Raw genomic sequence first — 15600 nt, 5'->3', positions numbered from 1 at the left:
CGCAGCGCTAGCCTATAGCTACAGATTTAAATCTTGGTAAAAAAGACTTATCAAAACAACGTTCAAAATGTTTACATTTTTTATTTAGGCTAATTTAGTTATTAATTCACTATTAGATATTTCTAGCCTAATATTTTCAAGCATCTGTCCACACACACACACACACACACACACACACACACACACACACACACACACACACACACACACACACACACACACACACATACATACGGATGAACGTCTTAACTTTTACGACATCATAGAGAGAGAGAGCATCACTTTGTACCATGCTGTGTTATGCCTAACGAGAAATTATCTCTTCTGAACTCTGAATGGCATTGTGAGCTTTGGGTGATACTGTAAACTTTTGGTTTTCTTTACAAGAAATTGATGAAAGCTATTTTTAGAGTCGACATGAAATCAAAATTTATCCTATTTACTTTGTTAGCGCATATTACTAGTCTTGTGGTGAAAAATTAATCCGTGCAAGTTAATACACAGGAAAAATGGTTGGTCATGGTAATCTTTAATCAAAGTCTGAAAAGCGACTTCCGGTCTGGAAATGGCGTTTCTTTTCTGATGACGTCAGTTTGACGGCTTAACCACTCCTTAAACCGTCTGCTATGAGCAGAGATGGACAGGAGGAGTCTGTTCAATATTCCCTTTCACTTGGAAATACGTCACAACAGTGGAGAAAAGTCGTTTTGCAACTTCCGGTTCACGGGGACTTTAAAAAACATTAATACAACTCTTTGCTTTACAAAAACTGTTTATTACACTAAAACAAGACACAAAATAGGATATTTCATTTACCCCTACAGTAGTCATAATAGTTATTTCTTTATTTTTATTCTGTATTTTTACAGACCTAAAACCATGAGGCTTCAAAGTATGGATTGGAAGTAAATTACCAAAGACACAAACGATTTTGAACATTTATACATTTGTGTGTTGCAAAAGCAGAAGTCTATCTTCTTTATATAAAGAATCACCTTTATTTATGCTTTAATTTCTTTAAAACAATCTGGTGACCTGCATTATTTCTGTGATTACATGATTAGTAATATTGCGAGAGGTTTCCTCACACGTATAAAAACTCTTTAGATGTCTTTGTGACAAACACAACATCTTCACTTAAAAGACTTTTTTTAAATGTATGGCCGATCCTTTTTCTTCTGACAAACTTACATTTCATATTAATTACCTGAGGCGTTTAACAACCACATATAGGGAATGCATGTTAATTAAATGTTCGAGAAAGCTAATATTGGTGTAATCTCTGAGAGGTCTCACCCCCAGATGCAAAACTATGCGTTGGGATAATCCAGACATAGCTTTACTAAAAGAAAATATTATGGAAGTCATTTTCAAACTGTGCGTAGGCTATGCTTCAACATGTAATTATACAATATTTTATATATTAATATCATGGTTCCATGTTGTTTGTTTGTTTGTTTGTCTGTTTGTTATTAACTAATACCTTTATCTTTTAACTAACACTTCAACATCCAGAACTAAATTAAAGAGATGTATGAGCTAAGGATGTTCTCTGACCCCAAATAAACGGATAATGGAATGTTCACAATCTACAATATACAGTTAGATATTCTCCTACTTAGTATGTGTAATAGTTGTGCTTAATTCTTTGGGTGTATTTTTACACACCCTATGGACTAACTTTAAAACATAATCTTTATACACGAATCACACATGTCCTTATAATCCATGTAAGATTCAAAAGACCAAATCACTAAGAAAAGAGCCGTTTATAATAAATACACAAAAGTTTTCCAAATGATGGATTTATTACTCCGCTAGATTTAGTCATCTTGTTCAGATAGCACAACGCTGTTTCACATGTTGTATGTTGGACTGTATGTGTTTTAGGTGAAGACGTTTCTTTGAGAGCTGAAATAAATGACAATTAAGAATTTAAGTGATAGTCTTTCTGTCTGACTAAATTGATACTTCATTTAGTGCAACTTTCCCTCTATCTACGAATTACACAAAGTGCATGCTGTTTTACACTTAAACTATTACAACAGAATCACATCTAACTATTGCACTGAGAGAGGCATATTCATCCAAGCTCGAGGCTGTTAAACTTCCACACTTTGGTAAAACCTAAATTCTAGAGGTCAATTGGGTTAAAAGTAAATGCATCATCATGAGCCATTTTAAAACAAATACAGAAAAGCCACTATAGTGACCAGTTTTAGCGTGTGAATTGACATTTTACATATTACGCTGTTTACATCTTGTTTTTGTACAGTTTTTGTTCATATAGGAATGTATGAAAAACATGAACAAATATTGCATAAAGATAATTAAATGACGGTCCTTCAAGTATGAGAGTGACTAAACAAATCATATTTATTTTAGAACATCTTTCTGCTATGTCTACGAAACATTGACGTGAAAGATGAGTATTACACTTCAAACTCGTCTAACTATTACACTTATTTTGTTATTATTACACGGTTATTTTGTGTGTGTGTCACTAAACAACATGGTTAAGCTAATGAATTATAGTTGATGCGTGGTATTTTTACGTGAAAGGAGGAAAAGGAATATTTAACATGTAAAAATAAAAATATTTTAACCTATCGTCAATTTCAATTGTTAGATAAATCATCTAACAATCAACAGTTATATGTGAAACAATTAGAGTTGGTGTAAATTTGCACATCCAAAAACTGTTGTTACTTGGATGATGAATATCTTCACTTTATGATAGGAAAGTACGTACAGCGCCTTTGACCAATCCTCTACATATGGGACACTTGCGCAGAGAAGGCGCACATTCTTTGCACACAACTAGGTGACCACAGGGCATGAAGACAATGTTCACTTCCTTATCCATGCAAACTTTGCATGTGCGCTCCTCTTGAAGTCTTCTTAACTGTTCCTCCATAGGCAAGTCTGAAAGATCTTGACTCGGTGATGCAGCTTCATTTGTCTGGGTCATCAGTTTTCTCAGCAGGCAGACATCATTCTTCTTGATCCAGTTGCGGAAGACTTCTGCTGCTGCATTTCCTTTCGACAGGACTAACTCAATGAGCTGCCCTGTCTGCTGCTTGACTATAGTGCAGTTACGAATAATGTCATACTCTTTCTGTGAGATGACGTTCTCCTCTAGAAGATGGTCCATTAAGCTCTGCACGCTTTTTAGCTGCTGTGAGATGACATGATGATGTTTCTTAAGAAAAGTAAAACCATCTGATGCCATTTCCTCAGCAAGAAGCTCTCGCTCCTCCTCTCTCTTCTCATCTTCTGCACTTAGTAAATCAGACACCAACTCTTGAACGGTTTTGTAATTTTCTCCACTTGCGAGAATTTTGCTCTGCACGGTTTGCTTCACCAGGCCACGCTCAAATCCCATCTCTAAAGCAGACTTCACCACAGGATTGTTCATCATCACTGCATCTTCTGAACGGTCTTCTCCAGGATCCAGGTGTACAACAGCTGGATCAACAAATTCTCTCGAGTTACTGTCTCCATTTGTCAATAGCTGTTCAAATAGTCTTGGAAATCTTGCTTGAATCTGATGAACAAACTCTTGGCCCTTTTCTTGCAACAGGTATTCACATCTTGGAAACCACTTGGCATGTTCTACCCATGGATCATCACCAGACTCCCAACATCTGAGTCCACCATCACAACAAAAGCACTTCACGTCATCACGACGACCAACATAGTAAAAACCAGCCTTAGCCAATTGGTCTGGTCGAACAGTTATTCTTGAGGGCCAGTAGACAAATGTGAGCAACCTTTCTTCACACTGTTGCATTGCCGATATATTGGGAAGGTCGCCGCCAGATAAAGGTACATTATCTGCACAGTCACCTCGAACAAAGCGGCAGTTGGGGTAATGCCTCTGGTGCTCTGATACTGCCCGATCTCCCGGTTCCCAGTTGCTAAGCTGGCCTCCACAACTGAAGCAAGCCACTCTGTCGCCCTGGCCAAGGTAGTAGAAACCACTTTTGGCAAGCTCGGCTGGACTTATTGGTGCAAGAGTCCAATTCTGAAAGGTGTCAAGGCGTTCCTGTTCCCGACGCATGTCAGGACTGTGACAAGCCGGAGGTCGCTGGTGAGACATATCCTGGTGAGACATATCCAGGTTTAAGTAACCCACCAGCTCCTCCATTTGGTCTGAAACGGATGCCGTGGTGGTCGATGTTACGGGTATCGCAGGGCTGTAGGATGGCTACGTTGCGAAGCGGGGAAAAGGCAGGGTGTGAGGACGACAGGAGGTTTTGTCCGGGTTGTGTGCGAAGTCCTGAAATATTTATCAGGACAACAGCTCACTCCGCCCCGCTGGAGGGGTTGTCATCATGACGCCGTAAACTGCTGTAGGCCTATAGGATTACATATAATGCCACATTGAATCAGAAGTAGCGTCATGGAGAAGTTATGCATATGCCACCGGAGAGATGTCTATAATTACACCAAAATTTTATATATAAAAATATACATATATTTTTAAAACATAGCCTACAGTATGCATGGGTGAATTGTACGTCATAAGATCTGTAACAAGCATGTAGAAAGTAGTTAGGATGTATTTCATTTTGCCTAGGCTTTAAGTTAATTTTACCAACTATTAAGATGTTAAAGTTCATAGACCTTTAGCACATTCAAATGTATTGAGTTAAAATGAAAACGTGATATCAATATCGCATTACCGAATTCATGGGTGTTTAATAGCTTCAATAGTTATCAACCACCAGCTGATTTAAGTTTTTCTTCAAACAAAAGTAATTTTCTGACAAATCATTGTACACATACCCATGTGTTTTGTTGTATGCACAGATTTTGAGGGTCGCTTATAGAAAGATGTGTCCTTTGTTTCGCGGTATTTTTAAAAACATAGATCTACATAGATGTTTTACACGATAAGATATGTCAGAGAACCTTGTACGACATTCTATATCCGCATAAAGGGTTAAAATGTAAAATATACATTTTAGCGCTATTTAAAAACTAGGACGGTATAATAATATAATGTAAATGTCTCACGTGAAGATGATGGTTTAAACCATAATTTTATCAAATCAAGTCAATTCATGTGAATACTGTCGTATATGAACAAAGAGAAGACCTAGAGTTCGCTAACATCACAGCTAGCTGTAGGAAACAGATATCCGGGGGAAAGTGTAAAGAAAACGCCATACAAAACATTACAATCACACCCGACAATATGATAAGTGTTACGCTAGTGATGATAAAAATTGTTAAACAATTTCAAAACAGGGTAAGATGCCTAAAAACAAAGGTGTCCAAAATGTTACATGCTAATACTTGGTCTTGTTTCAGAGTCGGTATGCTCCGGTGAAAACTGTCTGAACTTTGATGAGGCCGACAACAATATAGGGCTGTTAAACATGCGGTAGAATAACAATGTTCAATATAAACAAGAATCCTGCTCTAATGGATGACAAATTTACACCAACTCTAATTGTTTCACATATAACTGTTGATTGTTAGATGATTTATCTAACAATTGAAATTGACGATAGGTTAAAATATTTTTATTTTTACATGTTAAATATTCCTTTTCCTCCTTTCACGTAAAAATACCACGCATCAACTATAATTCATTAGCTTAACCATGTTGTTTAGTGACACACACACAAAATAACCGTGTAATAATAACAAAATAAGTGTAATAGTTAGACGAGTTTGAAGTGTAATACTCATCTTTCACGTCAATGTTTCGTAGACATAGCAGAAAGATGTTCTAAAATAAATATGATTTGTTTAGTCACTCTCATACTTGAAGGACCGTCATTTAATTATCTTTATGCAATATTTGTTCATGTTTTTCATACATTCCTATATGAACAAAAACTGTACAAAAACAAGATGTAAACAGCGTAATATGTAAAATGTCAATTCACACGCTAAAACTGGTCACTATAGTGGCTTTTCTGTATTTGTTTTAAAATGCCTCATGATGATGCATTTACTTTTAACCCAATTGACCTCTAGAATTTAGGTTTTACCAAAGTGTGGAACTTTAACAGCCTCGAGCTTGGATGAATATGCCTCTCTCAGTGCAATAGTTAGATGTGATTCTGTTGTAATAGTTTAAGTGTAAAACAGCATGCACTTTGTGTAATTCGTAGATAGAGGGAAAGTTGCACTAAATGAAGTATCAATTTAGTCAGACAGAAAGACTATCACTTAAATTCTTAATTGTCATTTATTTCAGCTCTCAAAGAAACGTCTTCACCTAAAACACATACAGTCCAACATACAACATGTGAAACAGCGTTGTGCTATCTGAACAAGATGACTAAATCTAGCGGAGTAATAAATCCATCATTTGGAAAACTTTTGTGTATTTATTATAAACGGCTCTTTTCTTAGTGATTTGGTCTTTTGAATCTTACATGGATTACAAGGACATGTGTGATTCCTGTATAAAGATTATGTTTTAAAGTTAGTCCATAGGGTGTGTAAAAATACACCCAAAGAATTAAGCACAACTATTACACCTACTAAGTAGGAGAATATCTAACTGTATATTGTAGATTGTGAACATTCCATTATCCGTTTATTTGGGGTCAGAGAACATCCTTAGCTCATACATCTCTTTAATTTTGTTCTGGATGTTGAAGTGTTAGTTAAAAGATAAAGGTATTAGTTAATAACAAACAGACAAACAAACAAACAAACAAACAACATGGAACCATGATATTAATATATAAAATATTGTATAATTACATGTTGAAGCATAGCCTACGCACAGTTTGAAAATGACTTCCATAATATTTTCTTTTAGTAAAGCTATGTCTGGATTATCCCAACGCATAGTTTTGCATCTGGGGGTGAGACCTCTCAGAGATTACACCAATATTAGCTTTCTCGAACATTTAATTAACATGCATTCCCTATATGTGGTTGTTAAACGCCTCAGGTAATTAATATGAAATGTAAGTTTGTCAGAAGAAAAAGGATCGGCCATACATTTAAAAGAAGTCTTTTAAGTGAAGATGTTGTGTTTGTCACAAAGACATCTAAAGAGTTTTTATACGTGTGAGGAAACCTCTCGCAATATTACTAATCATGTAATCACAGAAATAATGCAGGTCACCAGATTGTTTTAAAGAAATTAAAGCATAAATAAAGGTGATTCTTTATTTAAAGAAGATAGACTTCTGCTTTTGCAACACACAAATGTATAAATGTTCAAAATCGTTTGTGTCTTTGGTAATTTACTTCCAATCCATACTTTGAAGCCTCATGGTTTTAGGTCTGTAAAAATACAGAATAAAAATAAAGAAATAACTATTATGACTACTGTAGGGGTAAATTAAATATCCTATTTTGTGTCTTGTTTTAGTGTAATAAACAGTTTTTGTAAAGCAAAGAGTTGTATTAATGTTTTTTAAAGTCCCCGTGAACCGGAAGTTGCAAAACGACTTTTCTCCACTGTTGTGACGTATTTCCAAGTGAAAGGGAATATTGAACAGACTCCTCCTGTCCATCTCTGCTCATAGCAGACGGTTTAAGGAGTGGTTAAGCCGTCAAACTGACGTCAAACTGACGTCATCAGAAAAGAAACGCCATTTCCAGACCGGAAGTCGCTTTTCAGACTTTGATTAAAGATTACCATGACCAACCATTTTTCCTGTGTATTAACTTGCACGGATTAATTTTTCACCACAAGACTAGTAATATGCGCTAACAAAGTAAATAGGATAAATTTTGATTTCATGTCGACTCTAAAAATAGCTTTCATCAATTTCTTGTAAAGAAAACCAAAAGTTTACAGTATCACCCAAAGCTCACAATGCCATTCAGAGTTCAGAAGAGATAATTTCTCGTTAGGCATAACACAGCATGGTACAAAGTGATGCTCTCTCTCTCTATGATGTCGTAAAAGTTAAGACGTTCATCCGTATGTATGTGTGTGTGTGTGTGTGTGTGTGTGTGTGTGTGTGTGTGTGTGTGTGTGTGTTTGTGTGTGTGTGTGTGTGGACAGATGCTTGAAAATATTAGGCTAGAAATATCTAATAGTGAATTAATAACTAAATTAGCCTAAATAAAAAATGTAAACATTTTGAACGTTGTTTTGATAAGTCTTTTTTACCAAGATTTAAATCTGTAGCTATAGGCTAGCGCTGCGCGGAGTTTTAGGTGGGCGGAGACTCTATTTCTCATTCATGTGCTTTGCGGGACAGCGTAAGAGATATTGTTAGCTAAAAACTAAACAAAAGTTTATGTTAAAAAGTTTTGCTTATAATCTATTTGTTTGATGTATTTTTTAACTGTTGTAGTTTGATATGTTTGATATGTTGCTCACGTTTGAAACATTGTTTAAAAAACATAATTTACCATTTTTCTGGTATCTTTAAAAGTCGTTCGTGAAAGACATTCTATAACTTTCTATAGACATTCTATAATATTTTTTTTTACAGGTTTTAAAATCTGTAGGTGAAGGAAAACATTCTAACTTGTTTTACATTTTTCTGATAGGCCTAACGTTTTAAATACTACACCTTTGTATTTTAAAGGTCTGTATCATTTTAAAAAGTTATATATGAAAGTGTTACATGTCTGTGAAAAGAAAACTGTTTGCCTGCCGCTTACGTTTCACGGTTTTACAGTTTAAATCACATAGTTTTGAACAGATTTATTATTTTTTACTCCAAAACGCATTACTCAATCATGTTTCTACCGGCGATGAGTGATGTAGTATCATACGGAACTTAAAACTAAACTTTAGTAGCATATTGTATTTTAGTTGACGTTGTTTTGAACGTTTTTTTTTTTTTTTTATCTGTATGTGAACGACCACATTCTAACTATTTTCAGATAACGTTGTAAAATGTACGAATACTAAACCATTGCATTTTAACTTTATGCCGTGTTTTTAAAAAGTTTTACATATATATGGAAAGCAAAACTTTTCTTTAATTAAAAATGTATGAACGCTAACGACATGTGTATTTTAAATTTATATATTATTTTTAAAATGTGTGTTTACCACCCTTTGTATTTTAATGATAAACATTGTATTAATGTCTTTTTTTGTATGTGATTGTGAAAAGTACACCTTTAAATGTGGACCGTGGGAATTTTCCCACGTTGGAGGGCTCAGTCCAAAAGTGGGGAGGAGTGGGGGTCGGTGTTTGTGTGAGTGTGAGTTAAATATAATTTCTCCTATGACATAGGCGAAGCAAGGCATAGCATGTTTATTAATATAGCACATTTTATACACTGGCAATTCAAAATACTTTACATAGAAAGGATTAAATAATCACAAAATGTATTCAGCCAATCGATGCTTTTCTGAGGTAATCCATTTGCCATAGTCATTAATCCGTTTGTTGTAAATCCATCAGTAGATCCATGCAGTTGAGATGATGATGAAGAAGGAGAACCAGTATCCTGAGACATGATGCGTGAATGAGGTAAGCTTTCAAGAGCCCGTCTTTTAATGCTTGTAGAGAGTGGGTGGGGTTATATAAGAACCGCGCCTCTCTGGGACCGCCCACTCGGGGTGGAAAAGTTTCACTTTAATGTTGGCGTAGCGTTCATACGCATTGGTCCACTGGAAAAGCTGATTGATCTTGGAAAAAATATTTTCCAACACAGCCAGGTCCTTCCATTGGAACATGAATTTCAGATCATATAATTCTAAATGATCTTTTTCACAAATTGGCCACGAGTATTCTGCAATCTTGCCAAAATCACTACAAAGTATGTAAATATAGTCGTCTGAGTGCTTATTTATTTGGTCCGCTAAAATCCGGTATCTTGTACCCATGGTTAATCCAGCCCACTCACCGATAAAAAGAGGTGTATCCATCCCTTCATTCAAATCTCTCCATACTTTTGTGTAGAATAAAATCCAATCTCTTTCTGTGAATATTAAATCCGGATCATCCGTGGCATTTGTGGTGAATCTCTCGTCATTATCCACGTTAACCAGTCTGACTTCTCTGTTGATTTTGTCATAAGCATATGTACACGCGCGTCCTTCGGACAAGTGAAAAGTATATTTCACAGAATCTTCCGGTTCGTGAAGAAATTGTGTTAAACGTGCGTTCCACGTTTTTTTCGTGGAGCTAGAGTCAAATCATCCATAGCTACATCGATGCTTTTTTCAGGTGTTTTCGGGGTTGCAGCCGTTGCCATTGCAGATTTGTTTTGTAAAATCACAAGTATCTCTTGTCATGTTTGCGCTCCTTTTTAAACATCTCATGTGACTGTGACGCTGTGGGAGGGGGATTCCCGTTAGTGATGTCATTTTTTACACACACCCTTAAATCGAAATTGACCACTCACTTTTGAGAGGGGTGTGTTAGGGGGTGTGGTCTCTTCGAGCTGTTGCACCATGATTCTCTGGTCATTTCCAGCTCGGACTCTGAAGTGACCGGATGTGTTTTCTTTTTGGGAGTGGATAGGAGATGTGGGAATTTCCCACGGTGACATCTGTTGTGGGTGGGGGTAGAGGCGGAGCTTGGGTCTGTCTCTCTGCAGCCTTCACACACTCTCAGTCCTGACAAATCTTCGGCGTGTGTGGACATTTTTTCACTTTGCTCCAGAAAAAATACACATGGAAAACACTTTTGTCTTTAAACCTTCGAGTTTTTAACAACTGGGTATGTAAAAATGATCTTTTTGTAAATGAAAAAGTTGTTTTAATGTTTTAACATCTTAAAATAACACTAACTCATTTTTTAATAACTCTTTTTAGAGAAAAAATTCAATTTAAACTTATTTCATTGATGTTTTAACGTTTTAAAAGTGGTGAATGTACATATGTCTTGTTTAATAAATAAAAAACATTGATCTCATCTCCGACTATTGTCTTTATTGTACATTTCTTTAAAAAGTTTTAATATACACTGTTTAGAACTACTGAGCATGGGAGATTTTCCCACGCTTCAGATGTTCAACCCATAAGGAGGCGTGCCACAAGTCCAATTTTCCCACGGTGTACGTACAGCCCATAAGTGGGAGGAGCTAGCGTGGGAATATTCCCACGGTCAAAAAGGGGGCGGGGCTTAGAGGGGCCATAAATCACTCAAAAGTGACACATTGGGTCCCTCTATACTCTCTCTATCATGCTTAAGCAAAGAAGAGTTAAGCTTCCAATAAGAGGCTCTAGGTTTTGAAGAAGAGATAACTGAAGATAGAGGGGACTGAATAAGAGTTGCTTTATGATCAGTCATGGGTGAAGGGAGAATGCTAACAGAAACATTAAAGTCCCTAACAGAATGTGAAACAAGCCAGTAGTCTATTCTGGACTGTCTAGAACAATTTTTGTTACTCCAAGTATAGGATTTAGTGTTCGGAAATGTTTCCCTCCAAATATCAATAATATCAAATTTATCCATTAATATCTTTAATTTAGAATTAGCAGAGGCAGTCTGTTTAGCTGGCAGTCTGTCGAGATTATTATCAGGTACAATATTAAAGTCCCCACCAATGAAAACTAAGGCATTTGGGTATGCATTAAGCCACAGCAGAATGTTCCCTTCTATCGCATCAATCAGTAGATCATTCTCATGAGAACTATTATACCCATATATATTAATTAGTATTACCACAGTATTGTTTAAACAAATGACCATAAGCAGAAAATGTCCATTCGGGTCGCTAAAGTAGTGCAAAACATCCCCAGCAAAAAGGTTTTTCAAAGTCAGAACTCCAGCTGAACGCTCCGAACCGTGAGCCATCCAAACATCATTGTTCCACTGATTTTTCCAAAACGCAGTATCACTGGCAACGGAGTGGGACTCTTGAAAAAAACAAAAATCAGTTTTGAACGATTTGGCATATAAAAACAAAGCCTTCCGTTTAGTAATGTCTCTTAGACCCCTGGCATTGAGAGAAAAAACTGAGATGGACATACAAAAATAACTCTTTTAACAATGAACAACAAAAAAAACGAGCTAACTGAGGTTTACAACGCATAAGCAGCTGACTACAAAGACAAGTAAAGTGCGGTTACAGCCATAGTCCTGCTCCATAACGAAAAAGGATCTCAAAAAAGCTCACTTAGAATGACAACAGTTTGAACAGGCTTACATAGGGTTAATTTCAGAGCCCTCGATGAATGCACGGTGTCCGACAAAATGTGCCCTTTTCCCCTCTTTGCGAGCCTTTTCAACGGCCGGCCACAGCAACTTCCTCCTTTCTCGGTCACAGGTGGTGAGATCCTCAGTAAATCGAAAACCGTTCGCCCGCAGGAACTCCGATTTCGCCGCCCTCCACACATTCTGCATTCTTCGAAGGCCGTATTCGAAGGCCAGTTGCGTCATCGCAACGTGACGAAGGCTACCCAGATTTAAAAGCGACGCCAAATGCACCCTTCGTTTCCCCGTGAAAGAAAGGATACATAAAAAGGATCCTAAGCGGCCTATCCTACCCTATTCTACCCCAAAAGTCATTGCGCGCCGTTGACGACAGCATTTTTTATTTATTTTTAAAGGCGGCCGAGACTAGAGTTCGGTGGTGGACAGCAAATTCACATTTAAATGTAAGTATTATGTTTTCATTTACTCAACTAGATTAGCGAAACCAGAGTTAAAGTTTCTCATAAACTTCATCTTTACTCCTTCGTCACCATTGCATGGCTTCATTTGTCAGGTAGTTTGAGGCAAAACTTGTGCTAATATTAGTTTAATGACCTATTTGTAATATTTGCACTAGTCTATCTCACTTGTGTATTATAAGAAATATCACTCACTCTATAAAGCCCACAACAATAAAAAAAGCATTAGATAAGGCAATGGGGTTTCACTTTTATGTGCTTTTGTAGTGCTGTCATGAAAGCTATCCCTGCTGAAAAAAACAATAGAAACCATTACAGAATTGCTAATGGTTTTAATGGTTGTATTGGAAACTGTATTGGTTTTAATGGAAACCGTAATGGTTCTAGTGGGTCTCTATTGGTAATTTGTTTTCTTCTATTGGTGGCATGTTTTGTCTATTTGTCTGTATTGGTTTTAATGGAAACTGTAATGGTCCTAGTAGGTCTCTATTGGTAATTTGCTTTCTTCTATTGGTGGCATCTTTTTTCTATTGGATACCATTAAGGACCAATAAAACACCTTTGGCAAGGTTACATGTTCTACTGGACACCAGTATGAACCATTAAGACTCCAATAAATGTAGTGTTTTCTTTGGTTTGATGATAATGCTTTAATGTACATATACACAGTTAATAGGCTAGATGCAGATTATTTTTTTTTACAATTATTACAACAAAAATATATTTAAAAATTACTTTTGTATTATTATTTTTGTTTATGTTTTGGAGTAGGTAAAATCAAACGTTTCTCCAAATGAAAATAAATAAATAAATAAAATAGCCTAAAATACTTGGCTATTGCCCGCCACTATACGTAAAGGACAAGCGGGACAAGCAGTCAGTTGAATTTTATTTTATTTAGACACGTTTTCGACTTTAACAACAGCGAGTGAAAATTCTTGCAGTTTTATTGCACTTAAGTACTGCCTACCAGCCCATTCTCGAGTTATTTGCTTTAATTACTGGGCCGAGACAGCAACTGTTTGAAAGATATAAATAAAGGGATTCAGTTCATAACCAGCGAACAAGCGGTCAGTTGGTGGAGACGGCAAGAGCGCGCTAGTTGTTTCTTCTGAAATAGCCCGTTCTCCCGTTGTTCAGTGTTCTATTTGACTCGAGGTAAACCTGTCCTCGAATCTCTGCTTACTTTTCATTTTTAACTTTGTAATTTTATTTTATTTAGACACGTTTTGACTTTAACAACAGCGAGTGAAAATGATTGCAGTTTTATTGCACTTAAGTACTGCCTACCAGCAGCTACCATCGACTCTACCTGCGCGACTCCACTGAGCAAGGACACCAGAAAGGCACTTAAGTATCTCCTTCTCCCTTTCCTTTCCCACTTTTATCTTATTTTCACCTTACTCAACATGTGCTTTCAATACTCCTACCACTGCTATGCTGATGACACACAGGTCTTCTTCTCATTTCAACCAGATGATCCCACAGTAGCTGCACGGATCTCAAGCTGTCTGGCGGACATCTCGACATGGATGAAGGAACATCACCTGCAGCTCAACCTGGCAAAGACTGAGCTTCTCGTCCTCCCTGCCAATCCGTCTCTACAGCACGACTTCACTATCCAGCTAGAATCATCATCAATCACCCCATCAAGGTCGGTCAGAAATCTTGGAGTGATATTGGATGACCAGCCGCAAGACTATGCCGAACTAGTTATTTGAAACACTTACATCAGGTTGTTTTAAAGATAAAGATAAAAAGGAGTGAATCAAATATAATACTTTATGAAAGCCAAAATAGTACAGAAAAAGAATGGCTCAAGAACATTTACCTGCCATTTACGTTTGTTGCCATACATACTGCATTTTACTTACAAGCACTTGTACATACAAAACATCTTGAGATAACATAACTTGACTTAACATCAGCCAAACACACACACGCGTCTGGCAAGGGTTTGTACTAGTCCCTCTCAAAAATGTTTGGAAAACTGCAAATGTATAGTTTGTCTTCCACTTTGATACACATGCATTTACCCTGAAGGCAACTAACAGGAACTAATTCTGTCTTGGATGATTCCCAGCATTGCACAATGGAAATGTGTGGAACAAAACCACAAGGTTGTGGTAGTGGAAATACGGGAGCTACCTTAAATGTTGTTAATAATAATGCTATGTGATCATCCTTGTCAGAGAAAGAAATAATTTTATCGATTACCCCACATGTTCCATCTGTTAGTTTCACATAGCTTTCATCTCGTCTCTGAGATAGGGTGTAGTCTCTGCTAGTATACACCAGACCACCTTTGATCATGCGCTTGTGCACTACAACTTCATCAGGTATGCACACGCGAGAGGCACAGAAGGCAGCCCGTTCTTCTTGTGTAACAACATGCACGCTCCCATTGTCAAGTAGCGTAGTATTGTCACATTTGACAGTATTTTGGACCCTTGGGTACTTGTTCAAATCAGAACAGAACCGTAACACCTCTTCTTTCACTGTGTACTTGGATGAGAAGTAAGGAATTGATCTAAACAGAAGAAACTTGGTAACTATCTGATTAGCCACTCCTTTTGTTCCTTTTACCAAAGTCAGGAGTTTGCCATTTGCATTCTCGAAAGGAAATGCAGAATGTGTCCACAATGGGCCCCACAACTTGACTGACTTGGCAAGATGACTGAGAAGGTGAATGTTAAATGTCATCTGTGACTCGCCATATAAAATCTGAAACCTGAACATGAAGTCAAGCAACAAGATCTCAGCTCTGTTGATTTCACAAGGTTTTAGTTCATCCTTCAGTAGCAGATAAATGGCTGATACAAGTAGGCCAAGATGTTGCAAGTACTTTTGGGGAAGAAGTCCTTCAAGACATGGTAGGCTGTAGAACAGGAGCCAGGATCGCCACTCAGAGGCTTTCCAGTGCACCCTATCTGACAACCCTCTAGGCAGTCGAGTAATCAGGTGTGGAGGTTGGATACCAACAATTCTAGCATCGATCTCTCTCAAAGTGGCAGGTCTGCCTACATAATATGGCTGTGTGGATGAAGAACTTTCAACCAGGAGTCTAGTAATCTGTCTTGAAA

The 15600-nt window shown here is 37.1% G+C and overlaps 1 pseudogene across 1 annotated transcript; it reads right to left on the bottom strand.

The window, feature by feature from the left end:
- Positions 1–2352: 2352 nt before the first annotated feature.
- On the bottom strand, positions 2353–12284 carry LOC309494684 (putative inhibitor of apoptosis; annotated as a pseudogene). Its single transcript has 2 exons — positions 12086–12284; positions 2353–4282 (listed from the first exon to the last, which is right to left on the bottom strand). The product of its transcript is annotated as a putative inhibitor of apoptosis (transcript).
- Between the last annotated feature and the right edge of the window lie 3316 nt (positions 12285–15600).

This window comes from Leuciscus leuciscus, assembly GCF_965113295.1.
Source record: "Leuciscus leuciscus genome assembly, chromosome: 3".
Lineage (NCBI taxonomy): Eukaryota > Metazoa > Chordata > Actinopteri > Cypriniformes > Leuciscidae > Leuciscus > Leuciscus leuciscus.
Note: the sequence above shows the minus strand (reverse complement) of the source record. Positions and strands in the feature narration are given on the sequence as shown.